At 39.9% G+C, this 21,662-nt stretch overlaps 1 protein-coding gene across 1 annotated transcript in view; it reads left to right on the top strand.

Moving 5' to 3' along the window:
• The window catches only part of LOC115748840 (disease resistance protein RPV1-like), a 41,376-nt gene that overhangs the window by 16,625 nt on the left and 3,089 nt on the right, over nt 1-21,662 (top strand). The gene's annotated exons all lie outside the window — the stretch shown is intronic.

The raw sequence follows: 21,662 nt of genomic DNA, 5'->3' as shown, positions 1-21,662 counted from the left end.
AGGGAGATCGAATTTACCATTGAGTTAGCTCCGGGTATGGAACTAATTTCTAAGGCTTTGTATAGAGTGGCTCCATCAGAATTAAAGGAGTTAAAGTGCAATTACAAGAATTTCTTGATAAGGGCTTCATTCGACTAAGTACGTCACTATGGGGCATGCCAGCTTTGTTTGTGAAAAAGAAAGATGGGTCATTGCGTCTTTACATCGACTATCGATAGTTAAATCAAGTGACCATTAAGAACACGTATCCTCTACCAAGAATGGATGATTTGTTCAATCAGCTTCAAGGAGCATCAATATTCTCTAAGATTGATTTAAGGTTTGGACACCATCAATTAAGAATCAAGCGGGAGGATATTCCGAAAACGGCCTTCAGAACTCGATATAGCCACTATGAGTTCACGGTGATGCCATTCGGATTGACGAACGCGCCGACAACTTTCATGGATTTGATGAATAGGGTATTTAAGGTACACCTTGACCACTCATTATCGTGTTCATATTCGAAGAGCGAAGAGGAACACGCACAGCATTTGAAGACGACCTTACAAACGCTGCGGGAAAATAAGCTCTATGCCTAGTTCAACAAATGTGAATTTTGGTTGGACCATGTGATATTCTTAGGTCACTGTGGGCATCAATTGATGGAGATGGATCATGAAAAAATCCGTACCCACAAGCAATACTCCCTCTTCCTTTCCCCATTGCTTTCTCTCTCTGCCGTATACTTTCTATGGTACTCTAAGAATGACCTTTTTTTCTGGCTGTGTATTGCAATTGTTGGCCTCCTTTTGATGTGAACCCTAAAGCACCTATTTATAATAGTGAGCTAAGGTTTCGCGTTATTTTCATTATTTGTAAAATTGTCCCTCAACTTTGGATAATCGCAATTTGGTCCGAAGACAATATTCTATCCGTAAAGCCTTTTTCCCTTAATTAATGAGCATTTTTAATTAAAAGGCATTTTCCCAAATTTAACATTAAATGGGCTGATTTAAGCTCAAATTAGACCTCAAGAACTTGATGAATTTTTTGGATTTGCTTCCTAGTCGGCCGAATTCTGGTCTTTGAGCTTTGGTCCACCGCTCGTCGATTTCAATTCATTTTCCACCGCTGATCCGATTGAATGTAAATGCAATGTAAAGCAATATGATGCTAAAAATAAATATGAAAAATGATCTGATTATTTTTGGTAAGAATTAAAATTAATTCCTAATTTTTTATGCATAATGAATGACTAAAAAGATTAATCAAAATTTAGGTGTCAACAAGAATTAATTGGCACTAATACAATATGTTTAGGACTTTTTTGACATTTCTCCTGGTTTAAGAAGATATGTCAAAATAGCTAGGGGAGAGCATTATTTTAGGACAAAACGGGGAATCGAAGAACCAGTCCGGTTACAAGTTTTGGGAGGACCGAGAATCGGGAAGAGGACTGGAAACCAAAAAAATCCTAAAATAGGAATTGACTTATAGACTTTGGCTTTCTCATTCTACACTTTGGCTTTCTTTTGATTTCCAATGGCTAGAATTTGAAGCAAATTTTCATGAATGATTGACAACTGAAGTTCTATAATTTAAGTCTTAGGGTACGTGCTTTGAGCTTTTTATTGTTTATTCAGATTCATCTTTTATAGATTGGTGTTATTGATAAATAGAAAACTTTTAAATTTTTTTGTTGCGTTCACTTTCATTTTACTCAACTAAAAAATGAAACCAAAAAAAAAAAAAAAAAAAGGAAAGAAAGAAATTGGTCAATTCTCGGTAGAACCCGAAATCTGTGAGTAGGTTTCAGATTTTAGGATATGCGGGATAGGTTTCTTGTTTACGGCACTGCTCACTCTTACAAAATAAGTCAAAGGTCCACTATTTAACTCATATTTAAGGGCTTTTTTTTTGTCAAAATATTTAAGGGCTGAATTGTATACTAATCAGCCAAATTTTAAAGAATGGGTTGTTAAGGTTTTAGAATAGCAAAGACCCCATTATATATGGTGAGGTCAACCTCGCCGAGGCAGATGCGCTCGAGCATGGGTTGGATTAGGTGAAGTTTTAAAGAATGCATTGTGATTGGTTTAGAGTAGTAAAGCCTGACTAAATATGAAATTTAATTAGTCTGGGCTAAACCCAGGGGCCACCTACCAAACAATGCCCCTACTCTTGTTTGGGCTGTTGTTGGGCGTAGCTCAATAATTCACTAGTATTTTGCAGATTTCGGACAATAGCGAGCGACTATGCACTTCACATAGTCGGTGCCCCTAGAGATACCAAACTCTTCCAAGAATCCAATCAAGTCCCAATTTCAACTAGACTTTAGCAAACTCCTGCAATCGATAGCTCCAAACGATTAAATTCGAAAGATCTAGCCTCTCAATGGACTTGTATCCAGCGATATTCAACTTTTACGAGCATACCCCTACATATAATGGTCATGAATTCTAGCTAGATTTTGCAATTTGTAGTAGTCAAAAGCTTCATAAACTAAACTATAGATCGTTCGGGTCTTCCAACGGACTTCCAGTAAAAGATATCCAACTTTTCTAACAACGAGGATAAAATTTTCCACCAGATAATGACATCCTGCAATGCAACATCCAACAGCTTCATATGATTACCACGGCCTTTAGTTTCAACTAGTTGACAACCAAATAGCTTCAAAAGAGTTTATTGCGGAAGGTCCAGCCTTCACGAGACTTGCACCACGAGATATCGGATAACTCCAACTTACCAAGCCCTTGAATTTCATGTAGGCTTTCGCATTCTTGAACCATCTCTTGCTTCAGACATTTTGATTATGAAGAGTCCAACCTTCCAAGGAACTTGCTCAAAGAAACATCCAACACTTCCAAGAACTCAAGCTTATCAAGGCCTTGAATTCAATTCGCATTCTTTAGCATTTAATTGCTTCAGATAATTTTAACTATGAAAGATCCAGCCTAATAATAGAATTGCACTAAGAGATATCCAACACTTTTGACCACTTCAATCAACAATTGTTTGAATCTCAGCTAGGTTTTTGCAATTTGCAATAGCCAACCTTTTTATACCGTTGATTTGTGGGATCTCCATCCTTTTGTATGGATGTGTATTAATATATCCAACTCTTCCAAGAACCAAGACTTACTGTAGCCTCAAATCCCAAGTGGATTTGAGCAAGGGCATCATCTAAATAGCTTCAAATGATCAAATTGTGAAAGGTCCAGCCCTTCAATGGAGTTGCATTACGACACATCTAACGTTTCCAAGAGCCCCATATGGCCTTGGATTTCAGCTAGATTTTTGCAAGAAGAAGCCTTCAACTGCTTTAGATAAATAAATTGTGAAAGGTCTAGCCTTTCAAGAACTCAACAAAATTTTCGCAATGGCTAGCATTTACTCTCTTAAAATGTTTCAATTGAGAAAGATTAAGCATTTCAATGGAATTGCATGAGTCGGAGCTCAACTCATCTAGAACTTGGATTCACTAAGACCTCGAACTTAAACAAGTTCATTTTAATTTTTTTTTTTTTGACGGAGCATTCATTCATCTAAATATTCAAGGTCATCAAGACCGGACGAATTTGTACCCCGTGCTCCGGCCATTGTTGCCGTTTCATATATTCCATACGCTCATATGGGGAGTCTAGAGGAGACTAAAAATAAATCCTCAGTCGTTTGACTTCTTGTGGTCCTTGACATATGTTCCTCAGTCGGTGACTTCAATTGAAATAGTAATTACAGTGAACTCATATAATTGATGTAATGAAATGGACTGCTTAATTGACCTTGACTTAGTAAATAGCCTTAACAGTTTAGCCGTTGCCTTCTAGCGCTCTAGGCATTATCCGGTGAATGCTCATTCAATTCACAGCTCCAAGATTGGCCTTTCCTTTTGTTTGAATTAACTGTGCCCAGAAAGGAAATTGTCTTTATTCTATGGTATCAGTTTCCATATAGAACAAATTAGAATAAAGACAAGTCTTTATTAGTTAGAATAATGGGATGTTTAGTTTCCTATTCTATTTCAAGAGATAGAGCAGATTATATACTCTCTTGGATAGAACTTACTTAAGTTTTATCAATCGTAAACAAAAACTAACTCTCTAAAAAAATTCTCTTGGTTTTCTCAAAAAACGAGTGATCGGCTGATCCGGATACTCTCTCACCTACGATTGGGGCTCTTAATCTGTTGCTATCGAGGTATGTTCGTTCTACGTGATATATTTCTCTGATCAATGATTCAAACAAGACTTGGATATGTTATTTCGCTATGGTCCGCAAGTTATGTTTATGGCTATCGAGATCTATTTTTTTCCGCTGCATTGATAGATTTGGGTTAGGGTATACGTGATTTACCCTTCACTTTTTCACTTCTAGAGGTCTTTCTGAGCGCCTGCTTAGTCATTGCGTTTAAGGCATTATCCGATGGTGGTTCGATCTTAACGTTTTTATTGTGGTCCTCTTTGATCGCGACATCAACTATGTATCTAAAAACAAGGGGAAAAACTAAAAAGGACTCGAAAAAGACTTGTGGAATAGATTACTGGAAATAATAATTCTAAAAGTATACTCGATCAATATGAGAATAAGAGATTTTCTAATATTGAGAACAAAAATTATTCCTCCTTCAACTAAAAGGTAACAATTTTAGTTCTATAGAAGCGGAAAAATAAAAGAAAACATTTTCAAAAGAAAGTGATGATAAATGTCACGGTTTAAGTGCACTACAAGTGCCAAAACTTGTGTATGACGCTCACTTTAGTACCAAAAATTTTAAAACAATCACTTAAGTGCCATTTTTTTTTAAAAACGATCACTTTAGTACTAAAACTTTCAAAATCATCACTTAAGTGCTAATTTTTTTGAAAAACACTCACTTCAATGCTAACTCGGACAAGTCACGTGTGACAGTATGATTTTCCTGTCATTTCGAGATCTTTGACCGTAAGATATCCGTTGAAGTATTTCAGTTATATCTCGCTCGAATCCGATCAATCGCGAGTTAACTAACCGAAGGGGAAAGGCTAACGCGTGACAAGATACGTAGACCTAGGAAATTCAATTCGAAAATGGCATTTTGACCATAAGGGTCGTTGAGGGAATATTTAGAGCTGAGGCTAATCTGAGAACGATTAAGGGGTTCATTGCTAGTGTTATACGATTGGGACGCGGGTGATGCCACATAACCAACGTATGATTTGCGAATTTCCCTAAATCGATTTATGACAATCGCGGCCGTCGGGACTAGTAATAGACCCTTGCGATTTCATGACAACCAAGATAGCCATGATTTAAATTTTCCTAAGTGTGATGAGAATCACAGAGTCAATACGCGTAATGTACGCAAAAGCCGCCCGTTAGTTCGAGATAAATTGAAATTACGGACGACGAGAAATCGATCACGAAATGGGATCTCAAAAATAAAAAAAAATGGAAATGAAGATTTGTAAAAAAAAATGAGTTTGGATTGGACAATGCTGAGTGGGGAATGAAAAAAAAAATGGATTTTCGGACGAAGGGTGTGAAAAGACGATTTTGCCCCCGGAGCTTCGACCTTATTTTTATTAATTGGACAAGGGCATTCTTGTAATTTGATTATTCCCTTTATATCAGCTGAATTTGGAGGGGCAAAATTGGAAGAAAAGTGTGATATTATGTGTACAATGCCAAATGTCATTAATCCAAGGTGCTCAATTAATAAACTTGACACCTAAGAGAATTTAGGATGAGAATGAGCCATCTTCTCCTTCTACCTTCTGGATACTCACATTCAAGAACAGAACAGCACCACCATCACCTCCATTTTCTCCTTCCTTCACTCCCTCACGCATAGAAACAGTCTGCCCCGACCAGTTCTGATCGCCAACTCCCCAGCCGTCCAACCTTTCAACCGTCGACAACCAGCCAGTGAGCCACCTACCACTGCGAAGATCAGCCTGTTGTCAAACTTTTCCATGTGGAAGTACACCATTTGAGCCGCTGTGGAATTCAGGGCGGCCAATCTCCAGCGAGTCGCTGGAAACTGACTCAACCGGAGGTAGGCTGCTGTTGGTATTTTATTGGACCACCAAACGGACGAATTTTGAGTTCAAATTTTGGTGAAGTTTAGTAGACATGTCTATGATGTTGCTTTAAATTTTTGGACGAAAATGAATGATATTTTGACCTTGAACCACTATTGTGTTCAAAGGAGCAGAAACTGTCCAATGGCGGATCAGAAGGAATTAGCGCCAAATGAAGACCAATCGGTGTCGTCTTGAGCCAAAATTTTCGGTGAGGCCCCTTAATACATAGAACTTGGTGTTAGCAAGGATATTGATGGATAAATTGAAGGATTAGGTTGAGTTGTGGACTATTTGAGCTGGATTGAAACAGAACAGGGGGTAACCTGTTTCGGTTATGTTCTTACTGAGTTAGAGGGGGCTGCTTATGATGGAATTGAGATTTAATTTGATCCTTGAGGCATGTTAGGGTGTGGAGTGATGTGTTGAGGAAGTGTATGATCGATGATTTGGTGTTTAGACGAAGGAATATTGATGAATTGATTGATTTTCTCTAGGCTGCTTGCTGCCTTGTTCTGAACTTGTGGGAGTCGAGGTGTTTAAGGGCTAGGAAAGAAGAGTTTTGCTAATTTAAGCTTAAGGTAAGAAAGTTCTTATACTTTGGCTAGAACGATTGGGCTCAATTGGGTGAATACGATGAGGATTATGCAAATTTTGGTGAGTTACGGTGATGTTGTTTGATATATGATATAGTGTTGTGCCAATTGCTTAAAGACTCATTGAATAGCCTTGATATGTATTGATTGCCTCTTGTTTGTTGAAAATTTATGTTCTCGCATGCCTTTTATTGTTAGATCTATGTGTGAGCTATATTTGAACTTGAAGTCATGATTATGATGAATTGTTGGCATGCTTGAGAAATTGTGGTACCACGATACGTAAAGATGCGGGGTGGAAATGGCTAACGTCCTAATGCGTAAGTGACGTGGGACGGAAATTATGATGTATCGACACAGGCCCGAGATGATTTGAAATCCTGATGGCGTTTTACGTGGGTTTTATCGATGAGACGGTCCGATGCGTAAGTACGCGGACCTAGCCTGAGGCGTTTCACACGCGGGCTTGAATCGAATGAAGGTGGAAAGAAAGGAAGGCGTGGCTTGGTTTCGTTATGTGCACCTGTCTTAAGTAAAGTGATGAGATATATTGACATGATTGAGTAATTGATACTTATCGTTATGCATGTACTTTGTATGGTTGTTGTATGCATCACGTTACTATGCACATATAGCTTATGTTGCTTTTACCCGAATGAACTGTCGGTCTAAACTAGGGATAGAACTTACCTTACCGAGATGTAAATCTCACCCCGTCGTGGGACCTTTCTTTTTCGGATCCTAGAAATTGAAGATGTTGCCTGTCCGATCGGGTGAACCCCAAGAAATGACTAGGTATATTAAGGAGTTTCCTGAAGGATGAGATGTAGTATATGTTAGAAGGACGATTGTGGTTTGGGTAGATGAGCTTGAAGCATCTTATAAGCCTCGGAGGTTCGAGGCATGGTTCCGTAGAGTAAACAGGGTCGTATCCGAACAATTAAGGTCCCAAGATGTGCCGGAAGGGGTTGTACCTTCTTGGTGCCACCCTACCAGGGATGAGATAGAAGTTGAAGTATCCAATGTAGGTTCAAGGAATATACCCGAAAAAGAACCAGTGGGAGAGGAGAATATAGAAATAATAGAGATTTCGGATTTAGAGGATGACGAGATGGACGAGGATTCAATCGAAGTGCGGTTGGAGTCTTTCTCTGAGTATGATCCTAACGAGGACGCGAGTCAAGTTGAGGACACTAGTACTTTCTAGAGTCTCCGTTGTTAGTTGACTTTGATGCTACTTTTTGTTGGAGACGGTGTTAGGTTAGGGCTTGGTGGTTTCATTTTTGGTTTGTCGTCTTGTCTCCTTGACCTCGATTGTGTATATTGTTAGTTTTTTTTGTATCGTTTGTACGGACCTGTCTTTATTTATTTATTTGTATTTTTTTTTATGGATAAAGTCTTTTAGTTTCCCCGTATTTCATTAAGTGGATGTATTGAGACGATGGACTGGAGTTGGGTTTATTTTCTTTCGCTTTTCGCTTGCAAGTTTCATTTCATTCGTTGTACATGAAGTGGATCCTGGGATAGTACTTACGGCGTGTTATGGATATACGTGCTCGTAAGGGAAGCGAGTCGTTACATCACGTCGGCTCAAATCGGACTTGACACTAAAGTAAGAGTTTTTCAAAAAATTTGGCACTTAAGTAATTGTTTTGAAAGTTTTGACACTTAAGTGAGTGTCGTATATAAGTTTTGGTACTTCTAATGTACTTTAGCCTAAATGTCACTCATGAAAGCAGCGCGTGTTAACCACCCATTGAAAGTGATTTAGCGTACCACTTTACATTTACCAAATAAGATACATTCACTCTTTCTGTTGTAGATCTAAAATGTGTGACATAAATGATTTAATAATCTTAATTCCAAGCTCCAAGATTTGTGCTTTCTTTTTATGCGCAAGCACATTAATAATAGACTTATGAACTTCAGTAAAGAAAAAAAATAATGATTTTAATTAAAAGACACTCGCGATGGTACTTCTTTTCTTTAACTTTTGGCCTAATTATTCTTGGTACTATTGGTAGTAACTTTTTTTAAAAAATAGACAACTTATTGGTTTTGATGAAAAAATTATCCGATCGGTTCTCAATCTATTATACGGATGCCGATTAAATCCTAAGCATTTCTAAGTTGCCAATATAATCCTTAACATTTGCTCGAAATTTCAATGTAATCCTTCCGGTCAATTTTTGCCGAAAATCGCTAGCATTGTAGTCCAGTCATTGCCAACCATACAACCATCTCATGCGGAACATCGTTAGCTGAAATGCCTACATGGCTATTTTGCACAAAAGTTTAGAACTAAATTGACAAAATTGAAAAATTTAGGACTAAATTAGCACCCATACAATAGATTTAATACTAATTGAGCAGTTTCCCCAATTCTGATGTATCTAATAGCAAGTCTATAAACATGGAATATTTAATTAACTAATCTTCTCATGCATTGCAGGCTATAAGCAATGATAGTTAACTAGTAATTCAACATCGACTAAGAGCAGTAAGCACCTATTGAGCCATTACCTTGCCTTAAATTAAATAGTCTTTTCATGTAGGCTTAGTTGAGTATAATAGTGAACTAGTAATTCAATGACTCGGAGAAGTATGTGCCCGTTGCGTAATTGCCTTCCTTGGACCTCAACATTGTATCATTTGGCCACATCCTCCAACAAGAATCGACCTACTTCATCAACAAAATTACACTAAAGATGTTGTGTCCCGAATCTCGAGCATGCAATATCACTACCAAATCGCTACGGATCATGAGGGATAACGTCCTAGGCACGTTATTGACCCAATCATTTTATCTTTTATTATGCAATCGGAAACGTATAACTTCCGGATAGAATATCAAACAGTGATAGAAAAACAGGAAAGTAACATAGTCATTCAACCAAAAGATATTTTTCAATTCATTAATACGAATAGATGGTTGTTAACCATATAGAGCTACCAGCCTATACAATCCCATTCTTCGGGGCAGCTCTCCAAGACCAACAAAAAGATACCGCGATTGAGAAGGGTTAATCTCTCATCTACTCCCAAAAGAGGGGCTACGTCACCCTCGGCCTAAGCATCAACAGGGCTCTCAGAAAGGGAATTGCTACACGCCTAGGATAAAGAGTTATGGCCAGAAGAGGATGTGGCCATGGAGAGCTCGGACTCCATGTCGAACTCGGGGTCCAGTACCTCCCCATCGGGTGTATCCAAATCCATCGGATCCTAGGTAGGGACGTGAGGGGTTGGGTTAGGTGGCCCCTCAAATCCACGAAGTGGGGTGAAGAGCTGGTCCTCATCACAAAAGAACTAGGCTTTGAAGAGGTGAACCACTAAGCGAGGCAACCCCTCGTCCATTCAGATTGTCGTAACGTGGTGCTCCCGGGCATGCTCCGTGCCCACGATCGGATAATGGTTGATATAAAAAGATTGATCGGTAGGGACACCAAATCGGACGTGTTTCTCCATTACCTAGGATCTAAAAGTGTTAAAAAATAGAATGAGAAAAATTTCAGTGAGTCAACGCTTAAGCCGACTAGGGTGTTGATTCGTTTAGAGCATTCTATCAACCAAACACAGAATCACAATGTATATGTCGATCACATGCAAGCTTACCAGCCTTCAGCCATACATAATGCAATGTTCGACTTAATTCAACAATCACATCAAACAACCAACCGGCACGGCATCACATCAACTTGCATGGATAGGATACCACACGAAGTCTATTTCTTAATAGATGACCCACGCGATCGGCGTGGTCGGCGCACATGACTGGTGTGGCTTAACATTACGACTAGCGTTGTCTACTAGCAAGATCAGGCATCATCCCTTACTTCCGGGGACAACGACCGAAAATCATGTATCTAGTGTGACCGGCATGGTATGACAGATAGGCATTCTTGTAAGGAGTGTTGGTCTGTCACAAGCTGCGACTAGCATCCGACAATCCATGTGATCCATATGATTGGCACGGGCACGTATTGACATGCATATGACAAGTCGTGTGGTTCCATACGACCGACACGGTACGAACTTGTCAAGGATCTCATTACAATCTCATCATATAACCATTCGGGCACATCGAACAACCAATCAATTTTCATATTTGCTTTTAGTCAAATACTCATACAGACGTGCTCAAAGACTCAACCTAAGGCTATTTTCATGCTAAAACATGCAATTTGATCCACACGTGGTCATATCAATGCATAGGGTTATAGACCGGACCTTGCAACTATCACCGGGCGATTAACCCCCTAAACAGTCACCCCGTAACACTCGATAGTCGGTAATACATTCAACCAATTAATCAATACGGACGATTGATTGAACCGACATCATTTGATTCAATTACGAGTATTCAATCCGACTATGCTTATTAATGCCCGTTTCATAGTGTCAAGTCGATTTTAATCAATTCAATTCGTCAATCGATTGTACACTCTTTTCTAGCCTATTGCTCGCTTGCAATCAAGCAAAGGTAATCACATAATCAATCAATCTATCACCAAATAGCCGCAGTTCCCTAGCTAACTAGATTAATTTAACTAATTAGGGTCATTTAGCATAAACCAAGTTTCTAATCTAAACTGACCCTAATTAATCTACCCAAACACCCTAATAAACTAATTACCTATCCCTAAGCATAATTAGTATCCTAACCAAGAGTTACGGGCTAACTCACAATCTAACGACGGCAACGGAGGCTTGATACGGGGGACGACGACTCGCGGCGGCGGCGGCTCACGGCAAGGCATGACAGGACAACTAGCGAAGGAGTTCGGGACTGCCATGGGGTGACAAGAGGTGGGCAACAAGGCCGGACAACAGGCGGAGGCGGCGGAGCTGTAGCCGAGTAGAGGGGGAGAAGGAGAAATCACGATGCTCAAGCTCTGCAAGGCCAGCGACGAAGACGACGGTAAGACTTGTTGGGGACCGCACGAAGGTTTGGCAGTTGGGAGGCGGTGTCGGACGTGGAAGGATGGCCAGGGGTTGGGTGATGGAAGGCGGAGGCAGCGTGGGCGTGTGAGGAGGTGTCGGGGAAAGGTGGTCGCCAAGAACAATCTGTTGACACCTAAATTTTGATTTTTGTTTTTCACATGAAAATTAGGGATCGACAAAAAAATCATCTATTGCACATAGATAGTAGGAGCATTTGCATAAATTTGCACATTTTTAGATTGGCGGTGGACATGCTTAAATGTGAGTTCGGAACTTAGTTAATCGTGCTTGAGATTGGCTTAGTGAAACTTTAAACTTATCAAGTCCACGGGAGCGGGGTATGTGCGCTCCGAAAATCCCAATGAAAAAATAGCACTATCCCTAGGGCAAATACAAATAAAAAAAGTTAGTACAATTCTTCTGAAATTTAATCGATTTCTTGGCCGTGCAGCTTGCAATTTGATTGAAAGAAAAAATTGGAAGGAAAATGTACATGTGCCCAAGAATTGGTTGGTAAAAATAATAAATAATAAATAAAGGAAGATTGTGCACTAACAAAATCATTAAAACTTGCCCACATGCTCGCATGAACGTGACAATCAAGCCATTGATCTTCTGAACATGGCCGTAAATTGCGAAAGATTGCACTCTCATGCATAAGTGGTTCATAGTTTGGGAAGAATACGATCATTTAGGACGTGGATTTTGAATGAAATATCTAAAGAGAGAAAATATATGATTACACAAGTAAAGGGCAACGCAATTTGTGTTAAAACAAGAAAGAAAGAATTCTCAAGATATTTTCATGTGTCCATCGACGTGAGAAAGAAGAAAGCAGAAGGAGGGGGAAGAAACAATATAAACTACAATAGCTTAAGGAAATCGGGGGCTCTTCCTTGAGAATCCAAGACTACTTCGCCTATAAAAGGGGGACTCACGTCAGAATTGAGGGTGGGAATTCCTATTATTTTGAGCACACATAGAGCTAGCATAACGTGAGAAAATCTAAGAGTTTGATTGTTTCCCCCACCAATCGAGACAATCTTCTTCGACTCAAGCTTGATTTGGGCTCTTCGGTCTCTCCTCCTTTCGCCGAACGCATCGATGCCGACCTCTCTTCCATAGTGAAACAACCACGATCTTCGCCGACCAGTAGCCCTTGTGCGTATCGGCCGCTTATCCCCGAAGTCTCCAACCATTGCCATTCGGTTCCGGTGAAACCAGGGAGTTTCGTTTGATAAAAAACGCTAGACCACGCTTGCCGCTCAATCTCTTCACCGCTGTCCAGATCTGATTGTTCGAAATATATTGGTGGTGAATTGGGCTCAAAAGCACAAGTCTTTGGGGGCGTGGATCCTAACTTGAAAGTTTGCTGGAAATTTGCTAAAGAGGTAATTTTTCTGGACTTTTAATTGATAATCTATGCATATTTGCTTGGAAATTTGCATTGTCGTTCTTGGATCCCTTTGAACACATGTGATTTGCAATTAAAGCAAAGGAAAAATTAAACCTTTTTGTTGAATTCTTGCTTGAACCGGAAGTTGATTTTTTTATACAAGAACCTGTTTGTTTTTTTTAGACAAATTGATCCACGAATTGAATTCTATGTTGATTTTTTTTGGGTGACAGAATGAACTTGAAAATATGTCTTTCCTCGAAATAATAAGCTATTCAATCGGCCCAACAAAAAAAAAAACAAAAAAAAAGGGACAGAACTTTGGTAAAACAGATTTTTGGCGTGCATATATCCTCATGATTAGATTTGTTATGTGTAATGGAGATAATTCTTGCCTTGAGCCATCATATTCATTTGGATTATATTATCTCGTAGTTGTTTGATGTTATCTCATGTGCTACGGATGTGCTCTCCGATCTTAAGGATCATCTCTAACATGTGATTTATTGTGGATATTTATCTATTGGTCGAATAAGTTTCATCTTGTGATTTTTTTTTATGATACTTGATTGTTAGAGATAATATTTGAGTTCATTGAATATTTGCCCAATTCTTTTTTGAGAATTATCTGAAAATTAATTCTTCTAATCCTCAAAGATAATTTTCTAAAATTAAAATTGAATGAAATTTGGATGAGGAAAGGTGGGCTCTCACTTCACAATTTTAGCCACCCCTCTTTGAATTTTCGAAAATTCAAGCTCAATGGACTTATTTTTATTTTATTTTTGTCGTGTTGTTTGTTTTTTGATTGTTATAAAGTTTGCACAATTTTAAACAAATATGCTTATAATATATGCTCCCCTATGTGCCTAGAGCCTTCGGAAAATTAAATTGCACATCTTAGCTATGATCTTATGGAATGGGATAGCAATTTAGTATAAGACTTCGTGTTCTTTCCCTTTGGCAAAAGGGACGTTGTCGTCTTATTCCTCTATCCGCATACTGGCTTGAATCTTCGAGGATGTAGCGGATAAAAATTCTTTTTTGACCCAGATTTTTGGGAATGAGTGAATTTTTTGAAAAAATTCGGAATTTAATGGTATATTATGGGCATTTTTGTTTAATTTTGTTCAAATTTTTGTTTGCTTTTCAATGTTTCTTTTTTCTAGTATTTAATCTGAAAATACAAAAAATATAAAAAATCAAAACATTTTATCATGCAGTCCTCATGTCACATTTTTCTAATAAAATCAATCAAATCACATTGATCAATCGAAAGGGATTTTTTTTTCATGAAATTGGTACCGAAATGGCATTAATTTTTCAAATTAATGTAACCAAGTCCCCGAACTCACTTTCTTTGGTTCGTAGAGATAAAATAGTTCTCCCGCTATTTTATATAAGTTTCTAATCAACTTACCGTAAATGATTAGTGGCGGCTACAATTAAATAATTTTTCATGAATCGAACCTAAGTTACGATTTGGTAGGACTTGGGAGGGTTTGAGTTAGGTTAGTTAATTTAATTAATTTGATAATCCATTAGCCTAATTTTATGTTGCGACACAACCGAGGTGAGAGGAGGGGAAAGAGGGTGGCAATGGTGACAAGGGACGGACTATAGATGGTGCAGCGACCGGCCGGCAACGGATGGACAAACCGGTAGCGCGAGATGGCCGGAGCAGTAGTAAACGGGGGTGGTAGCTGGTGCAAAACCGCAAGGTAGAGGGAGGAGGAGGTCGGGCGTGAGAGGTGAGGGAGAGGGGAGAGAGAGAAAGAATTTAGAGGGAGAAAGAAGTAGGAAAAAGGTACTCTTGATGGGATGGGTAGATGGTGACGCCGGGAGAAAAGCGTAGAAAAGTAGGAGGTAACACAAGTGAGGAATTAAGGGATAGAATACTCGCCACCAGAGGGAATCCACCCGGAGGATAAGAGTAGAAACAAGAACTCCTTGTTAACAAGCTAAAGGCTCAAATAAATTTATCATTCAACAAGTCTGCCGTTCTCATTCATCGAAATGCCCTTATATAGGCGAGCATGGAACAACCCTCCAAGCTTGAGTAAATGAGGCTCTTAGGAAATATTGAAAGACACTTGGAAAATAGAAAATACAATTAAAGTCTAGGAACTAAAACTTGACTCTTAGGAAAGGCGCGACACAATTTAATAGGACTTGGAAATCTAAAGATTACTCAACTACTCTTGAAAAGATAAAAATTATTAATGCCCTTCGACACCATCAAGGATTGCTCCGGCATCAGACGCTTCTGCTGCGTGAAAACTCGTCCCCGAGTTTCCCTTGTTGTCTTCTTCATGGTAAGGAGAAAGATCGGCAACATTGAACGTTGCAGAAACAGCATACTCACCAGGGAGTTCAATCTTGTATGCGTTGTCACCGATCCTTTGTAGAACTTTGAAAGGTCCATCAGCTCTAGGCTTTAATTTTCCATGACGACCTCGAGGAAATCGTTCCTTTCGAAGATGAAGCCAAACCAAATCTCCTTCTTTGAAAGCCGCATGCCGTCGATGCTTGTTCGATCTTTCTTGATACTTGGCATTGTGCTTCATAATTCTTTCTCGAACTTGGGAATGGAGCCCTTTTAAATAATCAGCATGTGCTTCAGCATCTCCACTAAAATGATGAGTGATGGGAAGTGGAGCTAAGTCCAATGGACTAATAGGATTTTTCCCATACACAATTTCAAAAGGACTTGTTCCGGTTGTTTGGCTAGAAGAACGGTTGTAAGCAAATTCAGCTAGAGCCAAAATGAGATCCACTGTCGTAGATTACTTCCAATTAAGCTCCTCAATAAAATTTCCAAACTTCGATTAACAACTTCAGTTTGCCCATCGGTTTGAGGATGATGAGAAGAACTAAATTGAAGAGTTGTGCCGAGCTTTTTCCAAAGTGTACGCCAAAAATGACCGACGAATTTGGAATCCCGATCGGAAGTCATTGTCTTTGGAATGCCATGAAGTTTCACAATCTCTTGGAAATAGAGATTCGCCATATGAGTCGCATCCAATGTCTTGCTACATGGCACGAAATGCGCCATTTTGGAGAATCGATCAACGACCACCATGATTGAATCTTTACCCTTTTGCGTTCGAGGTAAGCCAACCACAAAATCAAGACTCACATCTTCCCAAGGAGCCATTGGTACTGGCAATGGAGTGTACAAACCAGTGTTTTGAGCATGACTTTTGGCAATATGACAAGTTCGACAACGATCCACATGCCGCATGACATCTTTCTCCATTCGAGGCCAATAAAATTTTTCTTTGACAAGAGAGTACGTCTTGTCTCTTCCGAAATGACCCGCTAAGCCTCCTTCATGAGCTTCTTTGATAATGGCTTCTCTCAAAGAACCTCTTGGTATGCATAGACAACTATTCTTGAAAAGAAATCCATCTTGCAGAAAGAATTGCTGAATTGGACCTTTGGAACAATCTTTCCAAATCTTACCAAAATCTTGATCATCTTCATAAAGCTCCTTGATCATGTCGAAGCCTATAACGTTCACTTTCATAGTGGAAAGCAATGAATGTCGACGGCTTAATGTATCCGCAACACGATTAAGAACTCCAGCTTTATGTTTGATGAGAAAAGTGAAAGCTTGAAGAAACTCACCCATTTGGCATGTCGAGTGTCGAGTTTATGTTGAGTATTTACATACCTCAAGGCTTCATGGTCTGAATAAAGAACAAACTCTTTTAACAATAGGTAATGTTGCCAATGATCCAAAGCCCGGACAATAGGATAAAATTCCTTATCGTAAGTAGAGTAATTCTTACGGGAATTATTTAGCTTTTCGCTAAAGAACGCAAGTGGTTTTCCTTCTTGGCTAAGAACCACGCTAATTCCGACATTAGAGGCGTCACGGTCAACTTCAAAGACTTTAGTAAAATCTAGAAGTACAAGAATAGGAGCCTCGGTTACCTTCTTTTGAAGGAGTTCGAAGCTATGCTGTACCTCTTTCGTCCACTTGAAATTTCCTCCCTTCAAGCATTATGTGATAGGAGCAATGATGGTGCCGAAATGCTTGATGAATCGACGGTAAAAAGAAGCCAAGCCATGGAAACTCCCGACACCATGAATCGATGATGGCACCGACCAACTCAAGATCGCCTCCACCTTGCTAGGATCCATCTTGATGCCTTCTTCAAAAACGACATAGCCCAAGAAGATAAGGCTATCGGTAAAGAAATGACACTTCTTCAAGTTCGCACACAATTTTTGCTCCTGCAGAACCCGAAAAACTTGTCGAAGATGCTCCAAGTGTTGTTGTTGTGTCGAACTATAGACAAGAATGTCATCGAAGTAAACAACAACAAAGCTGCCAATAAATGATTTGAAAATATGATTCATGAGGCGCATAAAAGTACTAGGAGCATTAGAGAGGCCAAAAGGCATAACCATCCATTCATAGAGGCCATCTCTGGTTTTGAAAGCGGTTTTCCATTCGTCTCCAGCTCTCATCCAGATTTGATGATATCCACTCCGAAGATCAATTTTGGAGAAAATGGTAGCACCATAGAGTTGATCGAGAAGATCATCGAGCTGAGGAATAGGAAAGCGGTACTTGATAGTAATTTTGTTTACCGCTCTACTATCAATACACATATGCCGGGAACCATCCTTCTTCGGTACAAGAAGGGCGGGGACAGCACAAGGACTCATACTTTCCCTCACCATACCTTTAGCCATAAGCTCATCGACTTGTCGTTGTAGCTCTTCATGCTCCTTTGGACTCATTCGATAAGCTGCTTTGTTAGGAATAACAGCTCCCGAAATGAAATCAATACAATGCTGGATATCTCTAATGGGTGGAAGACCATGTGGAATTTCTTCCGGAACAACATCCGAAAATTCACGGAGTACAGGTGTTACCTGAGCAGGAACATCGTAATGTTCTTCATTCTCCTCTAACACCACAAGAGCATATGTCTCCATCGAATCCTCCAAAGTTTTATCAACTTCAGATTTAGAGAGCAAGTTATTTCCTTCCCCAATAGATGGTTTAGGAATACTCTCCATTTTGGAAGGACCCAAGATGATCTTGACTCCATCTTTCTCGAAAGCATAAGTATTTTTGTACCCATCATGCTTTGTTTTTCTATCAAATTGCCAAGGCCTCCCGAGAAGCAAATGGCAAGCATCCATGGGAACAACGTCACACCATACTTCATCGAAATATTTCTTTCCAATGGAAAAATCAATGAGACATCGTTTATCGACTCGTACCTCGTTTCCCTTGTGAAGCCAAGAGAGCTTGTATGGTTGTGGGTGCTTCTCCGTTTTAAGGCACAATTTGTCCACCATCGTTGTTGCCACAACATTTTCACAGCTTCGTCCATCGATGATAACATCGCACACCTTTCCATGAGAGGTACATCGAGTGTGAAAAATATTATTCCGAAGCCACGTACCGTTTTCGTCGGGAATAGCATTCAAGATTTGACGAAGGATTAGAGACTCTCCGTGGTCGCCATAGATAACCCCATCTCCCTCCTCTGGTTCTTCGTCGAAATTAGGGGAGTCTTCGTGATTGTCTTCTTCAAGTTCTTCCTCCACCAAAGAGACAATCTTACGATTTGGACAATCAGAAGCAATATGTCCAAACCCTTGGCATTTGAAACATTTGATAGAATTAGAGCGATTGGAACTCGATGCTCCACTATTCTTCGACACGGGTTTCGCGGCGATATCTTTTGATTTAGGAAGAGAAGAACTCTCCCCTTTAGAATAGTTTTCTTTGTTTCGATATCGTGAACTCGCACGAGCCTCTTTAAGTTGCTGTTCAACCTTAAGAGCAAGTTGACAAACATCATTATAAGTCCAATAAGGCTGAAGTTGGACAACATTACCGATCTCATATCGAAGTCCGCCAAGGTACCGAGCAACGGTTTGCTCCTCCGCCTCGGAAACATCATAGAGCATCATAAGACGATCGAATTCCGCAGTATATTCCTCCACGGACAGCTCCTTTTGCTTCAAATTGTGGAATTGGAGGAAAGTATTCTGGCGATAGTTTATTGGTAGGAACTTCTTCTTCAATTCTTTTCGTAACTTCTCCCATGTGACGATACGAATTTTTCCGTTATGAGATCTTTGCTTCTTCAAATGCTCCCACCAAATAGACGAGTGCTTTTTAAGCTTAATGGAGACGAGCATTACCTTTCGATCATTCAGTGTGTCTTGATAGTCGAAAATCCTATCGACTGTGTATAGCCAATCCATGAATTCTTCGGGTTGAAGCTTCCCTTCGAATTCAGGAATATCAATCTTCACATATGAATCTCGATGAAATCCATGAGGATTTTGATGCTGACGTCGAGGAAGCCTCTCCTCACTAGAAGCATCACTTCGAGTGGTAGCAAAGGGATTGACATCATCTTCGTCGGAGGGAACACCATCCGAATCGTGACGTAGATCATCATGTCCCAGATGTTCGAAGCGTTGCAAACGCTCCCGCAATTGCTGCACTTGTCTCCTTAAATCATCCACCTCCACGTCTCGTAGGTCTCTCTGTCAAGCCGTTGGGGAATCAACATTTGGTCCACATCGAAGATGACCAGCCATTGAACCCGATGCTCTGATACCAACTTGACGCCGGGCGAAAAGCGTAGAGAAATAGGAGGTAACACAAGTGAGGAATTAAGGGATAGAATACTCGCCACCGGAGGGAATCCATCCAGAGGATAATAGTAGAAACAAGAACTCATTCTTGTTAACAAGCCAAAGGCTCAAATAAATTTATCATTCAACAAGTCTGCCGTTCTCATTCATCGAAATGCCCTTATATAGGCGAGCATGGAACAACCCTCCAAGCTTGAGTAAATGAGGCTCTTAGGAAATATTGAAAGACACTTGGAAAATAGAAAATACAATTAAAGTCTAGGAACTACAACTTGACTCTTAGGAAAGGCGCGACACAATTTAATAGGACTTGGAAATCTAAAGATTACTCAACTACTCTTGAAAAGATAAAAATTATTAATGCCCTTCGACGCTATCAAGGATTGCTCCGGCATCGGATGGGGATTTGATTGGTGGTTGAAAAGGTGAGGTGACTAGGTAGGGCCTACTAGGATTTAAATTGTTTGACTTTTAGTGCATGAATGAGGGGTAAAAAGGTCAATTGGCATTTTAGGACTGGTTAAACATTTGGCTCGATCGACGGAGGGTATTTTGGTCTTTTCACAACTCGGGCTTGGTTAGGGTTAGGCTCGGGCACAAGGGTCTCGATCCTACTGCGCGACGACCGAGCTAATGAAGTCTAATCTATTTTGACCAGTGTTTTAGAAAATATCCAACTATTGTTATTTAAATCCCCAAAATTCAATTTTATGCAACAAACTGGAATTCACAATTGGACCTAAACCGAGTCCAATTATCTTACAGACGTCGAAATTTCAGGGCGTCACAAAAGAAGTGTTTTCAAATTGTGTGAGGGAGAGTAGAGAGAGTATAACAAAAAGGAGAGTCGCACTTCAATTTTTCATTTTTCCTTTGTACTAAAGTCGCACTAGAATTCATCTATTCACTTGTACCATTTCTCCCTCTTTTTCATGTCATTTTAAACCTTTGTTCCTCAATTTTCTTATCTTTTGCCTTTGTTTTTTTTACGCATGACCATTGTTTTTACAGACGTATTTCAAGTTTCATAGGTCCACTTGGTCAGCCCATATCTATAAATATCATTCGCTTTAGCTCTGCCTTGCCGGACAAAGGTGGGGTTCCCCAAACCTCGCTTCCTTGACGATTGTGATCCTGGGAAGTTTTTTCTTGACATCAACAAGATAAATTATAAACGGTCATACCCGTTTTGCTTTGCAGTAACATTTCTCTACAATTCCACTACTTTCGACTTTGTTGAGCTCAGAAATCTGCTTTTGCTGAACCGGTACCACTTTGGTGCTTCATTTTCCTTGGAACCGGTCGAGATGGAAGGGTGCGACTATGAAGTGTTCTTGAGTTTCAGGGGACCGGACATGCGCACGGGCTTCACCGATCATCTCTACACCCATCCCACCGATGCGGGAGTCCGGACATACAAAGATGATGAAGAACTCTGCATCGGCGAAGAGATCGGCCCGGATCTGCTCGGGACGATTGAACATTTGAAGATCCCCATACCCATCTTATAAAAAAATTATGCTTTCAGTAAATGGTGTCTAAAGGAGGTGGCCAAGATGGTGGAGTGTTGGAAAAGGAGGGGACAGGTAATCATGCCCATTTTCTACTATGTCGAACCATCCGAGGTTCAATACCAAATCAAAGGTTACGGTGAGGCCTTGCTTGTGCACGGAAACAAGAAGCTGAGTGGACTATGAGACCGTCAGAAATCGGAGAGCTACTCTCAATGAGGTTGGAGGGTTAAAGGGATGGAACGTAGAAAACGTGGCTAACGGGTACCTAATTATCTTCCACTCTTGATTGACGCCACGACTTCAAAGGCGATTCAGTTAAAAATTTCCCTTTCGTGAACTTGGAAAAATTGTGGCTATGCTGGCTCCCTTTGTTTGAGTAGTGTGCCAACAATCTAATATGACATTATATATTTATGACACAAAGTATGATATAACAAGTTTACATCTTTATGCAATCAGCGTGCATATTAACGTTGGTCGAATGGTAAATCTATTTTGAGAAGGAGAAGCTTGTTTACAAATCAGAAATACC

This window comes from Rhodamnia argentea, chromosome 4 (assembly GCF_020921035.1).
Source record: "Rhodamnia argentea isolate NSW1041297 chromosome 4, ASM2092103v1, whole genome shotgun sequence".
NCBI classification, from domain to species: Eukaryota; Viridiplantae; Streptophyta; class Magnoliopsida; order Myrtales; family Myrtaceae; genus Rhodamnia; species Rhodamnia argentea.
This window is presented reverse-complemented; position numbering and strand designations above follow the sequence as displayed.